The sequence below is a fragment of the Micropterus salmoides genome, unplaced genomic scaffold (assembly GCF_014851395.1).
Source record: "Micropterus salmoides isolate LMB-PRFRI ecotype aquatic unplaced genomic scaffold, ASM1485139v1 Ms_hic_scaffold_17, whole genome shotgun sequence".
NCBI lineage: Eukaryota > Metazoa > Chordata > Actinopteri > Centrarchiformes > Centrarchidae > Micropterus > Micropterus salmoides.
This window is the reverse complement of record NW_024040817.1, coordinates 18,696,151-18,708,405: the sequence shown is the minus strand read 5'-3', so window position 1 is coordinate 18,708,405 and position 12,255 is coordinate 18,696,151.

Below are 12,255 nucleotides of genomic sequence, written 5' to 3'. Positions count from 1 at the left end.
AAAAAAGAACAAAAATGTCCAAACAGGAAAAAACAAGATCACAACCCAATCTTTATTATAGTGAGGCTTACAGCTGTGAGATTCCTCCGATATTTGCCTGTTTTTCAAAAGGAAATAACTTCAGCAGGAACTCTGTTATACTCTGCTTAAATCTGTCAAATATTACACATTTATTTTGTTCAAATAAAGACAAAAAACAAAGGCAAAGACAAAAATGTTGTAGTCCTTGCCTCGAGCTCTTTCGCTACTTTAGTCTTATGGGAAATAGTGAAGTGAAGCAGTAGCCTGCTGTTATCCTATGGCTGGTTTTCACTCAAAAAATACCCTCTCTTGCATGTCACTCATACTTCAAGGGGCACATGGCAGCTTGTGCTTTCAGGGCTGCTTGTTCAAAAGGCACTGTGTAACCTACCTAATTCCTGACTTTTTAGTTTCCCCCTACAGACCTGAGTGCTTGAACACAATCACCACCAGTCTCTCTGCAATAGACCCACGCCTGTGAAGAGAATAGAAATTAGGCGACTTTGTGTTTTTCATCATCCATGGCATGAATTGGAATTTGGCCCAGCCAGTGGTTGATTATTTCTTGCAGGAAGGTAAATAGATCCTCCAAAATATGAAGGTCATAAGAAGGAAAACCAAATACTGAGCCGTGTAAATACTAAACCAGTTATTGAGACCTGACATTTGTAAGTGGGTTGGATAATATATACATGTTTAAGCGGCTTAATCCCCCTCACCCCCGTGACAAATCAGTACTTTTCCTTACTGATGGCAGAGAGAAAGAGTGCATTGGCCAATAGAGATTAGCTCAAAATTAAACAAAGAGCACAGTGTAAGGGGATTTGCTCTGCCACACAGGGCCATGTTGACTAAATGAGTATACAGAGGCTATAGCTGCAGCCTTTGTGGTGTTTCAAGCCACTGAGCTTTGTAATGAGTCTTATTCTCTTAAAATGCTCATTAGCCAACTTGCTGCTCACTTCAAGCCCGTGGATAAGGTGTTGAGTACACAGGTCCCATTGTATGTCTGAGAAAACACACAGATCAGTTGTACCCAGCAGCAGCATTAACCCTTGTCCTGCTTGGTCACTGGTGTCCAAAACGGCATGTTTGAGAGGAAAAGAGCTGGAGTGCCACTGTGCCAGAGCTTTTCATCAGTAAATCCAGTGTATTGCATTACATTTAAGGGCTGCACGAAATATCAGAATTTTAAGCTACTTTACACTTTTACACAACTTTACAATTTCTCCACCACAGTTTATAAGTTACTTTGCAGAATATGGTTTTATGTACTTCTGCAGATGTGTGCATTGTAAAACTTAAAACTGATAATTAAGTAAATTAAAAACAATACATAATTGAACTGAACAAAAATTTTCAAATTAGATCCATTTCAGCCAGCCACAATTTGTAACACTGATTTCACACTTTGATGGATCAATAATATTAATAATCCAATATTATAATATAACACTTTTTGCAGATAGCACTTTGTAGTTTCACTACTTTCACATGGCCATTTGGAGTCAACCCAGCAAGCTGTAAACACAGCACTGACATCACCTTATAAATATAACAAAAGATATGCTGAAAGCATTAGCAAACTGCTGCTTATTTGCACATCTAACGGACATAGAGCAACATTAGCATTCAGACTCGTGCTTCTGGCCACATGGCAAATGTAAATCAATATTTACTCTCCTTTTAGCTTTACCCTGTTCTCTGCCAAAGGGAATATCTGTCTTGTGTCACTTAATGCTCTATTATGATCACCAGTTGCTTGCTGCAGTTAGAAACAAGATTGATGAGAGCGATGAGCGTGAACTGTGAAAGCAATAAAGTTTCAGCATTAATAATTTTCTGTGCGTGCATTGAACGAACCCAGTCAAATTATACTTGTCCCATCGTTAATGTTAAAATGTTGTGCAGCTGTAAGTACATTTTTCTGATAATATCTATATACTTTAAGTACACCTAGAATGCAGGACTTTTATTTGCAATATTTTTAAATTGTGGTATTCCAACTTTTACTTAAGTAAAGAATCTCAGTATTTCTTCCACCATTGAGCATGTCAATCATTGAGCATGCCTCATGTGCTTGTAAAATGACAAGCATGCAGTGTCCAATTGAACTGAACCTTACTGATTCTCAGGGGAGGTATTTGACACTGTCTGCTCACTCATGTAATTCACCAATGATGCTCGTTCTGTTGGATCTAACAGTTAACAGGACATGAGCATAAATAAAAACATATTTTCAAAAGATTGAGAGGAACAACCTTATACTAGTGTGTCTCTTGTACTTCTAGGTAGGATTTAGAGCTCTGAAACAGGTGACCTCATCAAGAACTGTATCAAAGCTTTAGTAGATGGTGGATCCGTTTTCAGCTTTAAGATCAGAATTTGGCTTTCTAAAGAATTAATTGCCAAAATTATCATCACCATGTCATGTCCCTGCTCATTGGCTGATAAGCTTGTCCCTGAAATAAATTGTGCGCATTTAGTTCTTAAACATCCTTTCATTAGTTACAGTACATTCTGTTTTACTTATTTAATATTTATCTTAAACGTGCATTTTAGTCTTTTCAATGTTTCTTGCTTTTATCTTGTATTGTTTTTGTATTATTGTTTTTTTGGGTATTGTCTTTACACTTGTTAAAGCACTTTGTAACTTGTTTTTGAAAAGTGCTCTACAAATAAAGATCATTATTATTATATTATTACAAGCATGCACACTAGTTCGTGTACTGCTCCTGAACTGTGCCAAACATGAAAAGTTGAAGAAGGGATTAAGACACCAATCCACATAGTTGCACAGTGGCCTCCATGCCTTTCTCTCCATCTACTCTGTGCTCACCATGGGTGAGCCAGGAGGGCTATGAAACAGGGGAGCATGGTAGGGGGTAATCTTTCACTCCTTTGCATAGCATAAAGGCTTAGCTAGAGATAAGCTCACACTCTGCAGCACGCACAGCAAGTAGTCTAGCCACCGCTCGCTTTAAAAGGAAAGTTGGTCACACATCTGAGAGATCTTGAGAGGATGTACACGAACCAGTACATAATGCATGCAAAGATACAGGAATACACATGGATGCAGACACAAAGAACCAACCAACACACAGACCTGAATGCTGCATTTAAAACTAGCACCACGTCGACTTATAAAAGTGCACTGTGTGTGTGTGTGTGTGTGTGTGTGTGTGTGTGTGTGTGTGTGTGTGTGTGTGTGTGTGGCACAGGGCCGAGGGATACCGTGGTCCATTTATTCACTGCTTTTGCACATAACAGGTAGCTGCTGCGTTCATGAGACAGCGAGTGATGGATGGAGAGGAGAAAAAAAATAGGCTGGAGGAATGATGGACAGATGAGAGAAAAGCAAGACAGGAGTTTAGAGGAAGCTAGCCGAAGGTTGGGAGGAAGGTAACAGACAGAAATGCAGCAGAAGGATGTGAGAGGAAATGAAACAAGGATGAGGAGAGGAAAGGAAAGGAGAGAGAGAATAATAGAACAGCGAGAAGTCAAGAAGAGGTGTTGTAACAAGCTGGGAGGGCAGTTTGCATAGCTCCACTCTGTGGGTGACTTTAATTACTTTTCAGCGTCACTGCCTCTCCTGGTCATGAGCTGCATGCTCCGATCACCAGCCTCTGATTATCGAGCCTCTACCCGCTGTCAGGCCGTAATTATGTTTGCGCTGGAGAGCATCTCATCACGTCACAAAGCTTACAAAGCCATTATCCAAGTACTCTCCTTCTCTGTCTTCTCTATTGAACTGCACATTGCAGAGGAACTCAAAGGTTAAGGCCAGTGCACACATAAATTGTGTTAAATAATGTTATTAGTGGATTTTATGTGTAATTATTCGTGTTTCCATTTATTCTCTTGAGGTTAAGGTTAATAGTAAGTCAGTTTTCAAGGCTGACTTGCAAACAGAAGGGTAAAGGAAAAACAGGAACTGATGGTGAAAATAAGTGTGATGATTCATAATGAGACAGTATAATAAAGCGCAGAATCATCCAGTCATTGCAAAACACATTTCATGTTTCTTTTAACACTCTCACGTACCCAACTTCCTCCACTATGTGAGCAATGTAGTGGCAACATAATGAATAACAGCCTTGAAGGTGAGAATAAAACACTTGTTTCCACAGCTGTCTCCATGGTCACCATTACTGGGCCACATGTACGCAAGGTGTTGATCTGTTTCCCAGGTGCTGCGCTGTGACTCCCCAACCTTCCTCTCATCCCACCTGTTAGAAATCTCTTCTCTTTCTTTTTATATTCGCCAGCTCAGATTCTCTTTATGATTTTCTCTTTCCCATCCTCATCGAAGCATGCAGTCATTCAACCACGGACTGTGCTCAGTAACTGGCTCAGAATTGTCATTTATATCTGAGGTCCTGGAAAAAGTCTTCTCACACCTTTTCCGATCACAAACAAACAGGTTTTAGGATGCACAACAGCATTGAGTCAGCTCTTCAAAGGGTAACAAATGTTTGCTATTTGTCTTCAGACTCTGGAAATCATGCGATTGTAATTTTGTTGTACCTGTCTACTGTATTCAATACAGCCAACCATTCCATACTCCTGGATCATCTAAAAAGTGTAGTAATCATTCAGAACAAGGCTTTGTGTTATTTCTTATCTGCAACATAAATCAGGTTCAGTAATACAGTTTTTTCAATTGCTAACCTGTACTGGTCAAAACTGAAGTCACATTGTCAAAACTTTTCAGCGAAACAGAAGTGTATGTAGACTAAATTGTGAATAATTTTTCATTGCTTTCACACAAAATACATTCAATGACCACTTTATCCAAAATCCATGAACTCTTTTCCCATTACTACTTCACCACCTGCAAAACACTGTATATCTGCAGCACATTTTTCAAATGCTAACACACTGTGTCCAAAACTGTTCAAAACAAAATATTTGCAAATTTCCTGCATATTTTTATATATATAGAAAATCTTTGCAGAACATTTACATCCATTTTTATGTGTTAGAGAAATATGTGTCATGTTTTGAAAGTGGTTTTACTTTAAAACTGCAAGCTGAGTGTATAGCAAGAAATGTGCTTATATTTTAGCAGAATTGGTTCAAGTGGATGGTGCATTAATTACAGACTGTTTTCATTGGGTCTCAGGTACCAGTGTTACAGTTTTTCTCAATTGTTTACCCACAAATTCTGGTACTTGAGACACAATGACCACAACATGTAACTCATTCACCAACCCCCTGAACCAATTCTGCTAAACTACAATTACAATTCCTGCTTTACACTCAAATTGCAGTTCTAAAACACGCTTTTTTCAAAACACTACACACAATTCTCTGCTTTTGGCACAAGTTTCATGCAGAAAATATCTTGTTTTCACAAGGAACACACTGCCATTCAAATATGCACACTGACTCATCACAAGGGCAAACACCCATCACACAGTTTTCCAATTAGCAATCAGAGCTTTAGCATAAAAGGGCAACAGGTGAGCTCTTCAATGGAGCAATGGATGCCAACATTACTCAATGAGTACAGTAGTACAGTATTGCCTGTGGACTATTCTGTAGGACTGTAAAAATACTGTAAAGTATGTTTCAAGTATTTAGGAAATGTATACCTACTTTTGTATTTACAGTATTTTACTATTTGTTTGGCAGAACTGAAAGATTACCAACACAAGGTGGTCGGGAACGTCTTCTGTCTCCTGAACAGGAAACTGAAGTCCTAAACATGGTCCTAGAAAACAATGCCATAACATTACAGCAAATACAAAGAAAAATAATAGAAAACAATGACATACTTCAAAATATTGATAGGGTAAGCTTATCAACACTGGACCGTGTCTTGCGCAGAAATCATCTCAGGATGAAGCAGGTCTACAGGGTGCCATTTGAACGCAATTCAGAAAGAGTCAAAGAATTGCAATATAACTATATGCAAGTGAGTCCCACAATTGATGCATACACTCAACACTGTATACAGTAAATAATACATATTTCAATATTGTAAATGCAAATGCTCCGTACTTGTATAGCGCCTTTCTAGTCTTTTCGACCACTCAAAGCGCTTTTACACTACATCTGCATTCACCAGTCACACACATTCATACACTGAGCCTAAGTGCTCAAACGGAAACTAACATTCACACTCACTCATACACTGGCGGAATAGCCGCCAGGGGCAATTCGGGGTTCAGTATCTTGCCCAAGGACACTTCGACATGCAACCAGGGGGAGCCAGGATTGATCCGCCGACCTTCCGATTAACGGCCAACCCGCTCTACCTCCTGAGCCACAGCCGCCCCCTACTAGCATAAAAGGGCAACAGGTGAGCTCTTCAATGGAGCAATGGATGCCAACATTACTCAATGAGTACAGTAGTACAGTATTGCCTGTGGACTATTCTGTAGTATTGTAATCATAATGATTGTGCTTCACAATAGTGACCACTCCATGTCTATTTCTGATGTTGTCATGTGTGTTTCAGAGAGTCCTTGACCTAGAGGTGACTGCAGTGGAGCACCAGTTCATCTTCATTGATGAGGTTGGGTTCAACCTCACAAAAAGACAAAAGAGGGGAAGGAATGTCATCGGCCAGCGTGCCACTGTTGAAGTCCCTGGCCAGTGCGGAGGGAACATCACAATGTGTGCAGCGATTACCCACCACGGCGTCATCCATCACCATGCTACTCTTGGCCCCTACAACACCGCCCATCTGATCACATTCCTGGACACCCTACACAACACACTCATTCCACCAGATCAGGTATATGGCCCAGAGCAGCTCAGGTAGGTTGTCATTTGGGACAACGTCAGTTTCCACAGGGCTGCTCTGGTTCGTAACTGGTTCACTGCCCACCCACGCTTTTTAGTTGTTTATCTCCCTCCATATTCTCCATTCCTCAATCCTATTGAGGATGCATGTGGAGATATAGCAGCTGATGCTTTTCATGGCTGGAATCGCCATGCTAGGCGATATTTCCCCCGCTGCTTGGCCAGGGAAAACATTGTTTGTGATGTGGATGAGGTGCTGTGGCCAGACCGCAACAGAAGAGAGGATGTAGCATAGTTTGTTCTTAGAGGTTTTTTTTTTTTTTTACTGTAACTGTGTACAGTAAACTCTTCTGTTGTTGTTGTATGTGCAACTTTGTGTTGGTTGGGAATGGGGTGTACATTGTTTTTGTGGGACAAATAAAATATATTTGTTACCGTGTATTTGTGTGTTCTTTGACTATGACTACACTTCAGATAGACATCTAAATCAGAGCATTGCACAAACCCCTGAAGACCCTTACTATCTTAAGTAGAACTACACTGTAATATATAATATAGTAATAAAATATAGTAATATATTTGTTACCGTGTATTTGTGTGTTCTGAGTATAAAAACAATATTCTCAAATATTTACAACACACTTATGTATGTACTGTCTGTAGTAAGTGTAACACTGAACAAAAAAAAAGGCCTAAGTCATTATGATGAATGGAGAAGAAGTGTTTTCCATTCATCATAGTGTTTTACATTGAGCACATCAGTGTTCAACTGGTTCTTATGAATGTCTGTTCATTTGAAAACAAAATACCATTTTGAGAAGAAATAACATTGTTTTGAATGTAAAGTTTTATTTTGCAGGAGAATTGAGGGGTTTTGCCCATTGTGTGTTTTTTGATTTGTGTGTAGAGTTCTGAGAATATGACATTTTCTTTCAGAAAATGTGTGTAAACAATTGAGGAAAAACTGTAACTATTTGGCCAGGATGCATGTTGGTAATGCAGACTGTGTGAAGAGTTTTGAAAAAGTGGCTTCAGTTTTGACCATTGCATGTTAGCAATTGAGAAAAACTGTAATCTATCATTTTTATCCTCTTCTGCTACTTGTATAAATTGCACCACAATGTTACATTTTAGGCACGTTTTACTTGCATTATATATGCGTTCACTGTTCAGCTCAAAATGAGTTAAGTACATTATATTCAGTATCTTTTAGGTCATCTTGAGGAAGTCAAATGCTTAATGGCCCAAATTTTGTTTCCAACATTATGAAAGTTGACATTTTTGGTTTTATTGAATGTGGACAGGATGTATTGCCGTGACATTTGGTACAGACTTGTCCCGAGGGGAGGAATTCTAAAAACTTTGATCTGACCTTTAATCTAGCACCATCATCAGGTAAAAAATGTTTGTAAAATATTATCCAATCAGTTTATGACCAAACTGATACTATTCCCATCAGCCTTAACTGTACTTTGTGTTTAGTAATTGCGAGCATTTGTGAGAATAAATTGTATTGGCTTGACTTAAGTGTTACTGCAGCCTCAAATCTCAACTCCTGTCCTATCCTCTGTGTGTTTTTAGATTGTTTAACCTTTCTTTGGATCTTTTTTGTCCACCTTTCTGGCTGCTCCCTACATCCCCTGTGTATCTGACCTTCATTACTCCCCTTTTCCCCCACCTCCCCATCCCTGCCATTCTCTCTCCCTTGCAATCACTCTCCACTGAACCAAAAAAGATGGCATGTAGAGAGAGCTGCAGGTGTCTATTGAAGTGCTGTCCAGCCAGGCATTCCACCTCCAGGCGTCCACATCCCACAAGCCCACCATTGCCTGCATTTGTCTGAAGGTTGCACCTCTCTGAGCCATCATAAGCAGCTGCTTAGGGCCGCTGAGCCCCATTCTCATCTTGCAGTCCAGCACCTGCCTGCTGAGCAGAATCAAAAGAGCCGGGACAGACCTTCAATCACACCAAAGTCAAGAGATTCTTGGCTTGTTGTGCATCTGTCAAGAGCAGAGGAACATCTCTGCAGGGTACTGACCAAGCTGATATGTCATGTTTGCTTTTTTTGTGTTCTCTGTCATCACATACAGTATATGTCAAGTAAAGTCAAAACAAAAGACAGATTTTGAAGAGAGCAATTAATAGCAAAGAAAAGTGGAATAACCACAGGGGTATGCATTATGAGCAGGGTTACATGACACATTTATATTGGTCAGACTGAAAGGAAAGCAGAGTGTGGAAACTAATGTAATAGGCTACTGTTTCAGATGCTAAAAAAGTTAGCAGGAGCTTACAATAAAATACAAAACCTATTGTAACATGTCCCAATAACTACCTGCCAGCATTTTAAAATGCTTTGAATGACTGGTACTCAGCAACATAAGAGACACTGTCCCAGTTGATCCAGACCAACACCAGTTTGCCTTCCGGACAGCTGACAATTGAGGACTCCATCTGTGTGGCTGTCAAAGCAGCACTCACCCACCTGGAAAGACACAACTTTCCACTATTCAAAAACTATTGTTTCTGAATGATACCACAGTCATTGGGCTCATATGGATTATGGGACTTTTAGTCACACACAGTCCTGTCCAAATCAACACAGAGACTGTGGTGAGTCCCCAGATTCAGGCTCCCGGGAAGTCACCACTACAGAGGACCTCTCCTGGGCTGAACACACCTCAGCAGTGGCGGGTAAGGCACAACAACGTCTTCATTTTCTGAGGAAGCTAAGGAGGCCCCCTAAAAGCTTATTGTTAACTTTTACAGGTGCACAACAGAGAGCTTCCTAACAAACTGTATGACAGCCTGGTGATGCTGACAAAAAAGCCCTGTAGTGTGTTGGGAAAACAGCAAAGGACATTGTTGGCATTGAGTCAACATTCACTGTGTGTCGAGGGTTAAGAACATCATAAAAAGACATTACACACCCTGGACACCATCTGTTTAACCTCCTCCCATCGAGAAGGCGCTTCAGCTCCATCCAATCATACACAAATAGACTGAAAAAAAGCTTTTCCCCATTTCAGTGGCACTATTAAACTCTCCTCGGCATGATAAGACTGATGTACTACCATCATTGGAGCACATGTAATATTTATTTACTTACATGTCACTTCAAGCTGCTTATTATGTGCAGTATTTCTACACCAATATGTAATTCAACACCTCAATACACCATACTCATACTGCTTACATTCTGTACTTTTTATTGCTGATATTTTATCAACACACTGCACCATTTTAGGTTGATGCTATTGTTGACGTACTAGCAGTTTTGTTGTGCTTCCACAATAACAAAACTTTCCAATCTTGAATCTTGTAGGTTAGTCTCTCGCGCTTGATAAGACAACTTGCATTCACTTCAGCAGAGCTTTACAGGGGAGACAGGAATGTGAGTTATCCCGTTCAACTTTAGGCAATTTTACCACTGAGCAAACACCAGTGTGAGTAATGTTTATGACTAAACAGAGGTCCAGCTGGAAAAGTGAGCTATACAGGTTGGGTTATTATTAAAGTGTAAACAGTGTTTCGAAGCAGTTGTAGACTAAACTATTGCACAAGTATGGCAAGCCACCAGATAAATCCAATATTCACTCTTTTTGTTCTGTTTGTTCTGAAGGTAATATCTGGATTTTTAGGGCCAAAATGCTCTGCTATGTTCACCAGCTGGTTGCTAACTTTGTCTGTTTTTAGTTTGGTGGGCAGGTCACTTTATCAGAGCTTTTCTTTTTTGCCCAAAGCAGCTGCCTGCAGTGGTGAGAGTGAACAAAACAATAAAGTTGAGAGTATAAAACCAAAACAAATAGAACAAAGCAATGCGTCTCCACTTGATCGATTTGCTTGATGTTGACATTGCTTAAATTACATCAAAGTGACATCACTTGTGGCAATTTATAAGATTTCCCACAGCCACAAAAGGCATTATACAAATTTTTTCACATTTGCTAGAACTCCCCAAGACCTCTTTCACAGCTGTCTTTGATGTGTGAAATTGGCACACTTCCCCTTCAAAGCAAGAAAAAAAGGCAACAGGCTTTTTAAATGGCCGCACTGTAGCTTTATCAAACACTGATCAATTTTACCTTGGCAAACAACCCGAGGTTTCAAATCTGTTAATTAGTTTTTATATATCCTGCTAACTGATGAGGAAGCAGACACAAGGGACAGGAAACGTAACCTCCTTGCTGGAGTTAAAACAAGAGAATTAGAAGGAAGATGATAAACTAGCTTCCTGACTCTCACTACTTGGCTTCTTTTCAAAAAGCCCGACTGAAACTACTCCTTATATGAAGGTTTGTATCCTGGCAACCATAGAATTGGCCTTGAAATGTGATTGGACGTTTTCCCTGGCCTGTAGCTAAAACATCTCCAGGGGAGATAAGACACAAATATGTCACTTTTCAAACCTCCTCCTGTGATGCATATCCATTGTTAACAGCAATAAAACTCCAAGCCTGGCCGTCCTTTAAACCCTCATAATTATACACGCCATTTACACTGGATCTGTTGCCTGCTCTGATGGGCACTCGGGTGGCAGGTAAAAGCTTCTTGTAGTGTATGTAGTGGTTATGTCATAAGGAGCCAATATTGTAAACAGCCTTTTATATTTGCCATGTCTGACCGTAGCTGAGTGTCTCTTTCATGTGCTGCCACGTTCAGCGTGCGATTCTCAGCAAAGCCAGCCGTCAATGGAGCAGGAGCCTGTGCTCCTCGAACGAACTTCCCAGACACATGGCAAGATTTTTGTCCAGCATCTCCTAGAAGTCAGCAATGGTACCAATTACCTCTGCAGAGCCAGCCAGCCGTCTCGACGGTTTGACAGATGACTTTGACCTCAGCAAACATGAGGACCTTCTCTCGGTTGACACATACGCCTGCTGTTGAAGGGGGAGGTTGATGGGTTGAGGTGCGGGTATGGAGGATGCAAGGCTTATTCTCAGATTGCATCGTGTACAGTACAAGCCTCGGGCAGACAAGGACAGGTAAGTTACCTTGATGGCATCGTTCTGCACGACCCCTGCGAACGTACATACCCACAGTAACATTTTCCACCTAATGATATGGTTCACATCCAGCCTCCTGCCAAGCCTGAGAGCTCGGCCACACTGTTACTGAGCTGTGAGCCATGAATGCAGCTTCCTATGATAAGAGTATGATAAGAGGCAATGTGACGACTCGTGGTAGATATGTCTGCGGGAGCACAATAATAATGCAATTATGATGTTTATTTACATGGTAGCACTTATCAAAACAAAATAAAACTGAACCAAATTGTAGGAATAAAACCAGAAAGCAATAACAGGACATTTCCTTTTTCTCTCAAACAATGTAGATGGCTGAGCATCTTACTCTGTAACCTTGCAAGCTCCCTTGTGTTTTTTGATGAAGTAGACTATAATAGCTCTAATGGAAACTAATGTGCTTCCATGAGATGGAGAGTGAATATGAAGAGCTGTATAAACGTTTAACTTTTACACT